Genomic DNA, 14,783 nt, shown 5'->3' with positions numbered 1-14,783 from the left:
AGTAATTTGAATCTTTCAAGAAAAAACGTTTTTCTAAAATCTCACGAGATAAAAAATATTAATAAATTCCTTTCTGGACGCCCGTGGTATAAAGTTGTAAAGGTTTCTCTAATATCTAAAAAGGGGAAGGACCGACTTGACTGTGCCTCAATCCACAATTATTAGACACGGCTGTGCCTGGTCCCACCTCCTTTTTGCGTACTTGGAACCATTGGCCCAATATATTTGACCACAGGTGTCTAATATGCTGTGTGTGCTGTAGGTGCAAGTGACGACACCCTTGGCGCACAGACTTGATCAGAGGTCTGAGCGGGGGAAAAGACCTGTGGTTTTGGGAAACACGTGGATTAAAGAAAGGAGGCGCTTTTGTGGATGCTAGAGCTGCGCTAAAAGCGGCGCTAATGTGGAGCTAACAACAAGAAAACAAACTTCTGTAATGATGACCGTGGTGAGGTTGTTTGACACGCATCCTGTTAGGCTGATTAATTAAAAAAGGGTAATGATTGTATTTAATTATAAATTATACTTTTTATATTTATGCTTTTTCCTCAATAACTTATCGGCAGATCCAGAATGATTCTACGTAATGACAATAATTTGGTAAAGCAATTGAATCTTTCTTATAATAAATATGTATTTTCAGTTTTGTATAACAAACACTTTGGCAAAAATATAGTTTTTTTGTTCTATAACTTTTTGGCTTTGTGACCTATTGACCCCAAAGTAATCCAGAATAATCCTCTGTAATAAAGGCCATTGGGTTCAGCAATTGAATCTTTCTGAATATGTATTAACTTTTTTTATTCAAATATTTAGAATATTTAGAATATTTTATTTATATAAAATATGTTTAATCAAGCCGTAAAAGTTGAAGGTGCTGAAGTTAAACCTGGACAGATCAGGAGCCACAGGTAAAAACAGGTCAGAAAAATATGTGAAACTATATGGTGATTTATAGTGTATTTTAGTTATTTGAAACATAAACACATTCTTATTTGTATTATGTGTTATCTTCAGGTCGTGAATGATTAACAGAGGTAAACTTTAGTCTCTTTGGGCTTTGGAGTGACGTGGGGCTTTTGTTTTTGCCTCGTGATCGTCCGTTAGCGTTACATCAGCTCTCCTTCGTTAGCAACTCCCAGAGGTCAGAGTTCACAGCGACTTCCCCGTGGGTGTGGCCTTGGCCGAGGTGCAATTCTCGCTGGAGTGAATTAAGACAAGTCCGGAGGGAGTCGGACGTTTGACCGGGACAAACAGTAGGGGCCCCGGGGAGCGTGATGCAACTGTGTCCTGTTTACAACACATGCTCCACAGTCATTATGTCATAAGTTACTCTCTGTTCCAGACAAATACTATATTCACAAAAGCAAAGTCTAAAATGAGAAACCCATGTTTACATTTTTACTAAACTACAACAAAGTATATTCCAAATTAAATATGTAGGCACTATGAGAATAAACTCATAACATTATAACATTTAAATTGTAATTCTATTAGATTAAAGTCGAAGTCAGATAAACTTATGAGAATAAAGACACTTTCAGGAGCTTGGATGAGATCAAAGTTAACATGTTACAACTTTATAGTGTCCTTCTGGTCGGTGCTCCAGACCCTGTACGGCGGGCCTGGGGCCGGTGCTTCAGACCCTGTAACGCGGGCCGGTGCTCCAGACCCTGTACCGCGGCCCCAGGGCAGGTGCGTCAGACCCTGTACCGCGGGCCTGGGGCCGGTGCTTCAGACCCTGTACCGCGGGCAGGTGCTTCAGACCCTGTACCGCGGTGCCGGTACTCCAGACCCTGTACCGCGGCCCCAGGGCAGGTGCGTCAGACCCTGTACCGCGGGCCTGGGGCCGGTGCTTCAGACCCTGTACCGCGGGGCCGGTGCTCCAGACCCTGTACCGCGGCCCCGGGGCCGGTGCTTCAGACCCTGTACCGCGGGGCAGGTGCTTCAGACCCTGTACCGCGAGGCAGGTGCTTCAGACCCTGTACCGCGGGGCAGGTGCTTCAGACCCTGTACCGCGGGGCAGGTGCTTCAGACCCTGTACCGCGAGGCAGGTGCTTCAGACCCTGTACCGCGGGGCAGGTGCTTCAGACCCTGTACCGCGGGGCAGGTGCTTCAGACCCTGTACCGCGGGCCTGGGGCCAGTGCTCTGGAGGTGTTGAGGTCGGGTTGCTGTTGTCTATGTTCTGTGGAATTCAGGATCAGGGACTTAACCAGTTTAATCTCTGAGTATTGGACTAACTTATACACATTTGGAGACAAACAGTTCACAGGTAGAGGAGGGTTTTTGTCGTCATTGGAGAAAGATGAGAACTTCATTTGTGTTGTTTTTTGGCCGCCTCACAGTTGTAAACCTCCTGCTGCCATGTGTCACTACAATGTGTCACTACAATGTGTCACTACAATGTGTCACTACAATGTGTCACTACAATGTGTCACTACAGTCTTCAGCCTGAGCTGCATGAGTGTGTTAGGCTGTAGTTGAGGTACTCGGCTGTAAGAGGCGCGGCCGCTCGGGCCTCTACAGGGGCCTCTACAGGGGCCTCTACAGGGGCCTCTACAGGGGCCTCTACAGGGGCCTCTACAGGGGCGCGGCCGCTGGGGCCTCTACAGGGGCGCGCTGACTTTACTTCTTTAACTCCAACACAATTTAAACAGCTCCAGGTCGTCAGGTTGTGTAACTGACTTCTTTTTACAGAGCGCCCCCGACACTTGATCAAAGGTACAGCTGTTTGCTGCGCTGCTGTTCTTTCCTGCTTTGGTGTATATTGGGGGATGTGCTGATCAGAGGCCCATAATAACAGTCCATCCACACAAAACATGACATTTTTATTTTGAAATAGGTTATTTCACACTGATGTCACAAGAGGCATGGCCTTTGGAAAATGTCTCTGGTCTCTGGAATCAAGCGCTGATTGGCTCAGCTGAGACGGCTCAGAACCATTTAACTGGAGTTCACCTCAAACTGCTCCTCTGCTCCATCTTCTGCTCCATCCTCTGCTCCATCCTCTGCTCCATCTTCTGCTCCATCCTCTGCTCCATCCTCTGCTCCATCTTCTGCTCCATCCTCTGCTCCATCCTCTGCTCCATCCTCGGCTCCTCGGCCCCATGAAGACTCCAGCTTGAGACAATTTTACGTTTTAATTTTGATCCAGATCTGATTTAGTCTGGTTTTACACCTGGTTTAGACCTGTTTTTTTGACTTGTTTAAGACCTGGTTTTGACCTGGTTTTAGTCCTAGTTTTACACCTGGTTTAGACCTGGTTTAGACCCGGTGTAGACCTGGTTTAGACCTGGTTTAGACCCGGTGTAGACCTGCTTTAGACCTGGTTTAGACCTGGTTTTACACCTGCTTCAGACCTGGTTTAGACCTGGTTTAGACCTGATTTATTCTGCGTTCCAGACATTGGGAGATCAGTTATTTCCCACTTGAAGGTTCCGACCTCGCAGCGCTCCAGCTGAATTTAAACTGTTTGTCTGAAAGCATTGTCAGATTGAGCCTGTAACTGAGGTTCTCATGGTTCATGTGCCGGTTGAACTCTCGTGAGGTTTGAGTCGCTCGACCAGCTTCAGTCGTGTTCAGGGCATTTTGTCAAGGCAGAGGTGGAAAAATCCCTGTTACATTTGGAATGCACAAACCTAGTTTCAGACCTGGTTTAGTCTTGGTTTAGTCTTGATTTTAGCCTCTCTTAACTGTTGTGTATGACTGAATTTGCTTTTTCCAAATAGACTGTCGTCATCATAGAATCGTCTTCTCTTAATTTGAACGTAAAATGTGTTTGGGACAAAGTGAGAGTTCATATTGTGATTGTACTTTAGGACCGTGTTTGGTTTGAAAGTCTTACGTGTGTTTCGTCGTGAGTCCTTGTTTGTTTCCTCAGTTCTTGTGGTCGTTTTGTGATATTTTTAACAGTTTCAACCGTTGAATTATACACGGTTAAATGTGTTCCATAGCCATATGTGTGCACACGTGTGTAAACAGGTGCCATGACACTAATTTCACATCAAATCTAACAGATATTCATGATTTGTTGTTGGATTTTAGAGTGACTGTTGTGTTTAGAAGACACATTTTAAATTCCCTCTTTCAATCTTTTTTGCTTGTCACATTAGTTTAACTGTTTTACCTCATTTTCCGCATCCAAACCCGCTCAGTGTGAACAATCAGAGATAAATCAGATTACGCAGAATCAGAGACATTTACGTGATCTGATAACTCCTGAAATCAGATCATGAGCAGATTTGCACGTCACACATACAAACTGAGACTGGTTAAATATGGTCATGATGGGTTTGGGACAGGGCTCTTTGACGCTAAAATGTTTCACTTTGATCAAATATATGAAATATTTGCACAGATTCTGCTACTCATTTGATAAATCTGCTTTGATACTTGTTTTTTTACCATCATTATTGTTGTTTTTTTTAATGTTGGTCAGTTCATATGAGGGAGACCTCCTTCTTTATCCTCTGACTCTGAGGTTTACGAGCCTGATCACTCTTGTCACTCACAAGATGGCAAACTCCAGCACGCTGCAGTTCTTCCTTCTCACAGGGTATCTGGATGTGGGGGGGCTGCCTCCACTGTTTTTTGCATGCGTGGCGGGTTTGTACATGGTAATTGTGTGTTTGAACTCGTTCCTCGTTAGCGTGATCGCGCTGAACCGCACTCTACATAGGCCCATGTTTCTGCTGCTGCTCGCACTCTTCATAAACGAGCTTTACGGCATTGCAGCGCTCTTTCCTTTACTTCTCTCACAGATTCTTCAATCAGTTCACACCATTTCTGTGGCCGCCTGCTTCCTGCAGATCTTCTGTCAGTACACTTACGCCACCATCGAGTTTGGCATGTTAGCCGCCATGTCGTATGACCGCTACCTGGCCATCTGCTGCCCCCTGCAGTACAACACGCGCATGAGCGCTCACAAGGTGCTAGCGCTGGTGCTGCTGATCTGGCTCTATGCGTTTGTGCGCTGCGTCATCACGCTCTCCTTAAACCTGCGGCTAACGTTCTGCGGAAACGTTCTCGACAGCGTTTACTGTCGGAACTTCCTGATTGTGAAGCTGGCGTGTTCTGACACTCTGGTGAACAACGTGTACGGCCTGTCCGGGATAGTCCTGTCAGCCCTACTGCCACTTGTCGCCATTTCGCTGTCGTATGTAAAGATTCTAGCTGTGTGCTATTCTGGCTCCAGCTACACAAGGCACAAGGCGCTGACCACGTGCACACCGCACCGAACCTGTCCGTGCTCAACTTCTGCTTTGGCTGCACCTTTGACATTGTGGCGAGTCGCTTTGACCTGAACGTTATGTCCGACACTGCCCGTGTGTTCATCTCTGTGTACTACAGCACTCTGCAGCCGCTGCTCACGCCGCTAATGTACGGCCTGAGTCTGCGGCAGGTACGACGCAAGTGTGCAGATGTGATGGGGTGTACGACGGAGAAACACAGACAGGACGAGGCCTGAAAAACACGTGTGCGGGTGTGATGGAGTGTATGAATAAAACTATGTCAATAGAAAGCAAAATAATGAACATTTTCACTCTCATTTGAGGCACGTACGACAAAAGCGCTTCGTGAAGGTGTGCTGTATTTGCGCGGCTTTGAAACTCAGATGCCCTTCTTGGTTTGGTCTAGACCCGGACCTAACACGGGTGTCGCTGTAGCAACCGGACAAAGGCGGAGTCAAAATGAAAGAATAAAGACAGGAGTCCACCGACAGGAGCAGGGTCTCGGGTTTGGATGGGATTGTGTTGTGTCTGAACAGTGAGGTTTGAGCTTCAGAGTTTGACCAGCGTCAGACTGAAGCGTTGTTCATTTGACAGTCTTTCGCTTGAGAAATATGTGCTTTTTTTTAGTTTGATGACTCTAACGTTTGGGTTTTGTTGCTTTTTTCTGATGGAGTCTTTGAGAAACATGATCAATTTTACCAATTTGGTCACCATACATCTTAATTAAACTCTTAAGTTTTAAGCTAAGCTTTGTCTGTAACACTATGTATATTCATTATCTGTGAATTTTTCAGCAATATATATACATTTATATTGAGCCAGTTTTCAGGTCATTTGCGTATGTATGTATTAATTTTTTTTTAAATCGCTCTGTTTTTCTGTTTGTATAGTCACATATTAATTTGCATAACAAGGAAAGACAATATATTGTCCTAGGATATTTGTTTGCACAAGGGCTGATTAATCCTGACTAGTCGACTAAAATAACAAAGATAATGACATTATTAAATCAAAATGTAAAAATAGAATAAACCATTTCAACATTAATCCACTTTATTCATTAATATTTTCTCTCTGGAAGCTTCAGTCACATAAATTATATATACACATATTTTTATATATTTTATATAAATATATATATATATATATATATATTTTTTAATACATATATTTACACATTTATTTGGTAAAATGTATTGAAACACTGATTGTTGGCTACTAAAATAATTGTTAGCACCAGCTTTTTGTGAGCAAAAAAAAGTCACTTACAAACAATGTACAAGAAATATGTGGAAAAAAGTCTTGATCAGAAGCCGCAAAGAAAACTTCATTAAATGTGTTAATTAAAAAAAAAAAAAGATTAACGGTGAACAGACTGTCCTGCTCAGACTGAAGTATATGTCTGAAGATCTTTACATTAGATTAGTTTGTAAAGTTTATTGAACTGCGCAGTGTCAAACACAACTCTGCTGCTGTTGTTCTTGTTAAAACTACAGCTGAAGCTAGAACTTGGATGTTTTTGGGTCAGATAATGCAGTTCTGTGCGTGGATAAATGCAGTGGAATAATGAAGTTTGTCAGACAGAAATGATCAGTGAAAAAATGTGTGCATTTTAATTTTGGAGATTTCATGTGATCGATCTAAAGAGCTGATAGTTTAACTTAGACTATGGTGAACTCCACGCTGCCGTACTTTGTCCTGAGCGCGTACCTGCAGCTGGGCAGTGTTCGGTACCTGCTGGTGTTCTGCATGGCTCTAATCTACGCCGTGATCTTGGTCCTGAACTCGTTTCTGGTGGTTCTGATCCTCCTGAGCCGCAGCATTCACGAGCCCATGTACCTGCTCCTCTGCAGTCTGTTTGTGAACGAGCTCTACGGCAGCGGAGGCATCTTCCCCTTCCTCCTGCTGCAGCTGCCTCTGGACGTGCATCTGGTGTCCGTTCCCTTCTGCTTTGTCCAGATCTTCTGTATCTACACCTACGCTCATGTGGAGTTCTGCACTCTGGCTCTGATGGCGTATGACCGCTACCTGGCCATCTGCTGCCCCCTGCAGTACCACACACGCATGAGTCTGCACCGGGCCGGGGTTCTGGTCCTCTTGGTTTGGTTCTATTCTTTCCTGAAGTTCTCGATCACTCTTGCCCTGAGTCTGCGTCTCACTTACTGTGGAAACAACATCTACAGCGTCTACTGCCACAACTACCTGGTGGCAAAGCTGGCGTGCTACGGAAACACCGTCAACAACATCTACGGTCTCTTTGGTGTGGTCTTGACCATCCTGGTGCCATTGGCGCCCATCTTCTTCTCTTACGTCTGCATTCTGAGGATCTGTTACACGGGCAGCAGACAGACACGGCAGAAGGCACTGAGTACGTGTGCGCCGCACCTCGTCTCGCTGCTCAACTTTACCTTCGGCTGCTGTTTTGAGATTCTACAGAGCCGCTTTGACACGAGCGTGCTATCGGGGTTTATGCGGGTGCTCTTCTCACTGTATTTCCTGATGTTCCAGCCTCTCCTGAACCCGCTCATATACGGCCTTCAGCTGAGAAGCATTCGCCAGGCCACACGACGCTTACTCAACCCTGTGAGGAGCTCCGGAGACAACGAGCAGCTTGTAAAATAAATCTCTGTTTGTACCATTTCCTTTACTCTGAATAAAAGCTGTTTTAACAAGTGGAGTTAATAAATACAATTTAATCTTACGGTATAGAAACAAATCATATTGATAATTGATGTTTATGAACCATAAACGTCACAAACTTTAAAAACTCAGAGGAGCTTCATATAAGACACTTCCTGACGTACACCTGTGTGGGGTAGTGTAGTGTAGGACACTGAAACGTGTGAGTGAAAGAAGCAACTCTAGCTATGTTTTGAAGAGAAAACAACGATATATATATATATATATATATATATATATATATATACATTCTGTTTTTACTAGGCTTTTAGCTGTCGAATACAGGTTTATTGGATTTTCATTATTACAGTGATACTGAATTACATTTTATTCATAATTGTTTTATTTTTGAAATTTCTTTCTTCTGGATGTCTATGATGGAAATATGTTGCCATTGCAGAAGAATAAAAGTGGTTCTGATTCAAAGTAAAACAAGTCAATGTTGATTATAACCTGATCCAGAGCCAATCTATAAATTGTAGAGAAGACAACATTAACAGCATAACCCTAACACATCCAGAGCGGGTTTCACGGCCTGTTCAAGCCATGGTAGAGGCACTAACAGGGCATGATAATGATGATGATGATGATGATGATGTGCCACCTTACCCCTACAGACCATATCTGGAACCACAGCTTATGCCACTCGCCCCGGATGACGATATTGAACAGTTCCTGAATACGTTTGAGAGGATGACTCAGGTATGTCGATGGCCAGAGGAGGAGTGGGCTTTGTTCCCCTGCTGACAGGCAAAGGCCGAAGTGCATATGTTGCCATAGACATGAGACACACAAAGGACAATGATAAGGTGAAGGAAGCCATCTTGGCTAAATATGAAATCAAGCCTGAAACTTACCGTTGTCGCTTTAGATCCCTGATCCCTAACCCAACCCGAGCCCGATGAGATTCCGAGGAAGCTCTACGTCCGCCTGAAGGAGTTGTTCCTGAAATGAATTCAGCCTGAAAAACCGACAATCCAGGAAATGCGTGAGAAGCTGATTCTGGAACAGCTCCTGCCCATGGTCAGCCCAGAGTTGAAGATTTGGATTAAAGAACATGTCCCTGCCATCGCAGAGGAAGCTGCCCGCCTGGCTGAGGTCTTCATATCCGCTCTGAAAGTGACCAAACCCTTCTACGTTGGCCGAGAACCTCGACAGCCCATGCCAAGTAGGTCCTTTGCTGTCCCTACCATTCCAGGGACAGCAACAGTCGCAGGTCAGTTCCACCCTCCTATCATTCTCGCCCAAATAAAAAGCCTTTTAAAACACCACTACAGGAAGTCAGGTACTACAACAGTAACAAATTGGTCATACTCAGAACTTTTGCCCTGCTTTTAAAACCAAGCATTCCCTGCTTTGTTCGGTACCAAGGCTGGCATCGGTACAGACAGGGCAGAGGACAGGGCGCACCACACCAGTGCTTGTAAATGGCCATTGTACAGAGGCATTATTAGACTCTGGGTGTTTCCAGACAGTAGTTTTGTCCTCCTTGGTTCCACTCGCGCGACAGTCCATTGACAAAATAGGTTTACCTTACAGTTGGGGGGCAAACTTACTTGGTTACGGTTGCATTAGCCAAACATTTACCTTTTGCTGTTATCTTTGGGAATGACATTCCAACACTTCTAGATCTGATTATCCAGACAGACAGCTGTCAGCCTGAAAAGGTTTCTGAGACAATTTTAGAGCCCCATGCTCAGTCTACTCCTGAACCTGCCAAACCCTGTAATGTCCTCACCAGAGCTCAGTTAGCCAGGGGAGTTTTGGATGAGCTGCCTTTTTGGGGTGAGGAGCTTGATGCTCCCCCATTCAAAATGGAGAAGGCCCAAAAGAGAAGGGAAAAGTTTGTTGGCTCACAGAAAAGGAAAGATGATCTTCCTAAACCTGTTCGTCCGTTAGAATGCTACCTCGCTTCAGACATTGGGGTTCTGCAGAAAGAGGACCCGACACTTAAACCCTGGTTTGACAAAGTTAGAGACAAAGAGGGTGTCAAAACGGGGAAAGGAAGCTACGTGGAAGAGGCTAGCCAGAAAATGTCAGAAAAGTTCTCCAAAAAAAGATCAAAGACAAGAATGAGGCCCTGGCCTTAACTGAGAAGTTGCGAGTCAGAGTCATTGAGATAGGCCATTCAGTGCCATGGGCAGGCCACATGGCTTTTCAAAAAACACTAAGTCGGTTTGCTTGGACCGGAATGTTCTCACAAGTCAACAAATGTTGTAGTTCCTGTAAGATTTGCCAGCTTACTTCAAACAACGGAGTGGCACAGGCCAACCTGCAGCCACTGTCAATCATTGGGACTCCATTTGGAGAGGAACTCAGCAGGCAATAGTTCCCTTTGGGTAATATCAGACTATACCACACGTTACCCTGAAGCCTTTCCCCTTAGATCAATTAAGGATAAACAGATTACCAACAGTCTCTTAAAGCTGTTCTCAAGGGTGGGGGTACCAAAAGAAATACTCACTGACTGTGGTATGAATTTCCTCTCAAAAGTCCTCAAGCAGGTTTATCAGTTGCTAGGGATAAAGGGAATTAGCACAACTGTATCACCCCCAAACAGACAGGTTGGTGGAGAGATACAACCAGACACTTAAAACTATGCTTCGCAAGTTTGTCTCCTCTACAGGCATGGATTGGGACCAGTGGTTTATGTATTTTCTCTTTGCCTACTGGGAGGTCCCACAAGCGTGAGGGGACCTCTGGACCTGCTGAAGGACCACTTGGAGTGCACAGAGCCTGAAAGAGACAACGTTGTGGACTATGTTCTCAAGATGCGGGAGAGGCTCGAGGCAATGGCGGCATTGACACAAGAGAACCTCAAGGCAGCACAAACCTCACAGAAAACCTGGTATGACCGCAAAGCATGGGAACGGATCTTTGAACCGGGCCAAAAGGTACTTTTGCTTTTGCCTACCAGTGAAAACAAATTACTTGCTAAGTGGCATGGACCATATGAAGTAACTAAACGAGTCAGTAATGTCACTTATGAACTTTATATGCCTAAGAGACTGAAGAAACACCAACTTTTTCATTTAAATCTGCTGAAGGAGTTTGTTGTCCGCCAGGAACCTTCTTAGCAGTTGTTGGTGCATGCTGTGAAGGATGAGGAGGTGGATGAAAAGTTTTTCCCCATTGCTGCCACAGAGCCTGCTACCATTGACCTGTCTCACCTGCCTCCATCTCAGCAGGATGAGGTGAGACCTCTGTTTAACCCAGATTTGTTTCAGGAGACCCCTGGATTTACCTCACTGGTCCAACATCTGATTTGCCTCAAGAAGGATGCTCCAAAGAGACAGAGGAGCTACAGAATCCCAGAGCGGTAGGTGCCAGTGTTGAAAAAAGAAATTAAACTCATGCTGGGACTGGGAATTATTGAAATTTCTGACAGTGAATGGTGTTGCCTTGTTGTACTTGTGCCAAAATAGGATGGTTCTCTACGTTTTTGTATCAATTTCAGATATTTTAATGTAATTTCAAACTTCGACCCCTACTGCTGCACCTTTCTCGGGCTATTGGCAGTTGGCCTTGGCACCAGAGGCAAGAGAATTGACTGCTTTTAAAACACCCTTTGTTTTATATCAGTTCAGAGTGATGCGCTTTGGCCTGCAGGGGGCCCCAGCCACATTTCAGAGGCTCACAGACCACGTGTTCCTGAGTCGTCGGCTGTTGGACCGGGATACGCGCTACTCTGCGGTAGGGAAAGAGTGTCTGGGAATGAAGTGGGCCATCGAGTCTCTGCGCAACTACCTGCTCGGAAGGCAATTCGTTCTGGAGACTGTTCACCGGGCACTTCAGTGGTTGCACCGCATGAGGGAGGCGAACTGGTACCTGGCCCTCCAACCCTACAACTTTACTCTCCACTACAAACCAGGGAAGACTAACATTGTGGCTGACTGGTTATCGAGAGTGGATGAAGATCAAGGCCTCGCCTTCCGAGAGGGTTAGGTTTAGGGTTGATATGTAACAAAGAGCCAGTTTGTTACACTTGCACTTTACACTTTTCACTATTTGTACTTTAAATTACATTTCACTTATATTGCACACAGCATTTTAAGCATCTATTTGCACTTTAAATCAAAATAGATTTTAATTTTTTATTGAAGTAATGTCTCTTTTTTATCCCATTATTAGATCTGGCGCACAGGTGCACTTTAATTGAAGCCGTCCGTCCTAGAAAAGGGAGACAAATTAAATTGTTAGGTCAATTGGTTATGTGCAAGATACAGTGCAATATTTGTTGAAAATGTTTAGGAGTTTGAGTGTTAATGTGGTGTTTAGTGTTTTTAGTGAATTGTGCATTTTTACTCACTTCTTCTGTTCTTGTGTAGAGGAGTAAACGGGTTCCCTCTAGAAACGAGCCCCCTTATAAGGGTTCCCTCTAGAAATGAGCCCCCTTATAAGGGTTCCCTCCAGAAACAAGCTCCCTTATAAAGGTTCCTGGCTGGACCAAGGCAGAGGAGGTGTAGGGGAGCACGACAGGGTTGGCACAGGGATTTAAGGGTTTTTATCATTGTTAGGTGTTGGTTTTAGGGATTTATATGTTTATGTATAGTTAAATGTGTGCTGGGTTACTTGTTTTTATGGAGGTTTTAGCACATTTTCATGAGCTAATGATAATGTTAACATCCCTGTCAATTATTTGTAGTTTGACTCAATTGTGTGAACAAGATAAAAAGGCCATAATTTCTTGTTCTGCTGCTGGAGAAGACAGAGCTCTTAGCCTCCATACTTTTCACATGCCCATGGCACTTTATTTTTGATTGAAAATTTCAAAAAATATGGACCACATAAACGTCTCGTCTCACTTGACTCCAAACGCTCAAGGCCATCCTACTTCACTGTCACTCACAGGTCACTCTGGTTGCTCACAGAGCGCTCTGACCATTTCGTCGCTTCACTCTTGGTCGATGGCAAGCACGCTGCAGTTCTTCCTTCTCACAGGGTATCTGGACAAGGGGGGGTGCCGCCGCTGTTTTTGTCCATGGTTATCGTATTATAAGATAAGATAATCAAGATAAGATAATCCTTTAATACCCACACAAGGGGAAATTTCGTTGTTGTAACGCAGCAGCCAGCTGCAGCAGCCAGCTTCAGCGGCGCTGGAAGTAATTGAACTCGTTCCTCGTTAGCGTGATCGCGCTGAACCGCACTCTACATAGGCCCATGTTTCTGCTACTAATCGCGCTCTTCATAAACGAGCTTTACGGCATTGCAGCGCTCTTTCCTTTACTTCTCTCACAGATTCTTCAATCAGTTCTGACCATTTCTGTGGCCGCCTGCTTCCTGCAGATCTTCTGTCAGTACACTTACACCACCATCGAGTTTGGCATGTTAGCCGCCATGTCATACAACCGCTACCTGGCCATCTGCTGCCCCCTGCAGTACAACACGCGCATGAGCGCTCACAAGGTGCTAGCACTGGTGCTGCTGATCTGGCTGTATGCGTTTGTGCGCTGCGTCATCACGCTCTCCTGTCACTGTATTGACTCAACGAGTTTGGAATAAAACTATGTCAACAGAAAGCAAAATAATGAACATTTTCACTCTCATTTGAGGCACGTACGACAAAACCACTTTGTGAAAGTCTTCTGTATTTGCGCGGCTTTGAAACTCAGAGGCCCCTCAGTCGGTTTGGTCTGGACCCGGACCTAACACGGGCGTCGCTGTAGCAACCGGACAAAGGCGGAGTCAAAATGGAAGAATAAAGACAGGAGCCCACCGACAGGAGCAGGGTCTCGGATTTGGATGTGTTGGATGGGATTGTGTTGTCTGAACAGTGAGGTTTGAGCTTCAGAGTTTGACCAGCGTCAGTTAATTTGTGCCGACAGAGAAGACGCTGAATTTTGTGACAGAAATATGTGCTTTTTTTTGTTTGATGACTCTAACATTTGGGGTTTTGTTGCTTTTTCTGATGGAGTCTTTGAGAAACATGATTGGCCAATTTGGTCACGATAAATATTATTTCAACTCTTAACACTGTAAATGCTGTGTGTTTGGTCTTCAACACTAAGTATATTATTTATCTGTGAATATTGTCAATGAACTTCTCAGCTGAACAGGAAAGAGAATGTTCCAACAACATATATACTTATATTGATCCAGTTCTCAGGTCATTTGAGCATGTATGTGTTCATTTTATTTTTAGATAATTTCATTGTGACAGAATAATCCCTCTGTTTTTCTGTTTATATAGTCAAATATTTAATTTACATAACAAGGAAAGATAATATATTGTCCTAGGACATTTGTTCGTACAAGGGCTGATTAATCCTGACTAGCCGACTATAATAATCCTGTGGTTGTATTTTTCTAATGGTAATGTTTGTCCGGACTAAACAGACAAACAAAAAAACTTTTTGTAACAAAGATAATTACATTATCAAATCAAAATGTCAAAAAATAATTCCATCATTAAAACACTTTATTCATTAATATTCTCTCTCTGGAAGCATCAGTCACATATTTACACATTTATTTGGTAAATGAAAAAAATGTTAAAATGTATTTAAACACTGACTGTTGGCTTCTAAAACAATTGTTAGCTCCAGCTCTAATTTGTAGTGAGTAAAAAAAAAAGTCACTTACAAACAATGTACAGGAGATGAAGATCTTTACATTAGATCAGATTGTAAAGTTGATTGAACTGCGTAGTGTCACAGACAACTCTCTGCTGCATTTGTTCTTGTTAAAACTGCAACTGAAGCTCAAACCTGGATGTTTTTGGGTCGGATAATTCAGTTCTGTGCGTGGATAAATGCAGTGAAATAAAGTAATTTGACACCAACAGAAATGATCAGTGAAAATATGTGTGCATTTTTAATTTTGGAGATTTCATGTGATCGATCTAAAGAGCTGATAGTTTAATTTAGACT

At 43.9% G+C, this 14,783-nt stretch overlaps 1 pseudogene; it reads left to right on the top strand.

Annotated features, from left to right (window-relative positions):
• Positions 1–4,515: 4,515 nt before the first annotated feature.
• On the top strand, positions 4,516–7,854 carry LOC140369459 (uncharacterized; annotated as a pseudogene).
• The last annotated feature ends 6,929 nt before the right edge of the window (positions 7,855–14,783 follow it).

The sequence above is a fragment of the Eucyclogobius newberryi genome, unplaced genomic scaffold, assembly GCF_026437365.1.
Source record: "Eucyclogobius newberryi isolate DKJ021-1_F unplaced genomic scaffold, fEucNew1.0.hap1 SCAF_10, whole genome shotgun sequence".
Taxonomy (NCBI): Eukaryota; Metazoa; Chordata; class Actinopteri; order Gobiiformes; family Gobiidae; genus Eucyclogobius; species Eucyclogobius newberryi.
Note: the sequence above shows the minus strand (reverse complement) of the source record. Positions and strands in the feature narration are given on the sequence as shown.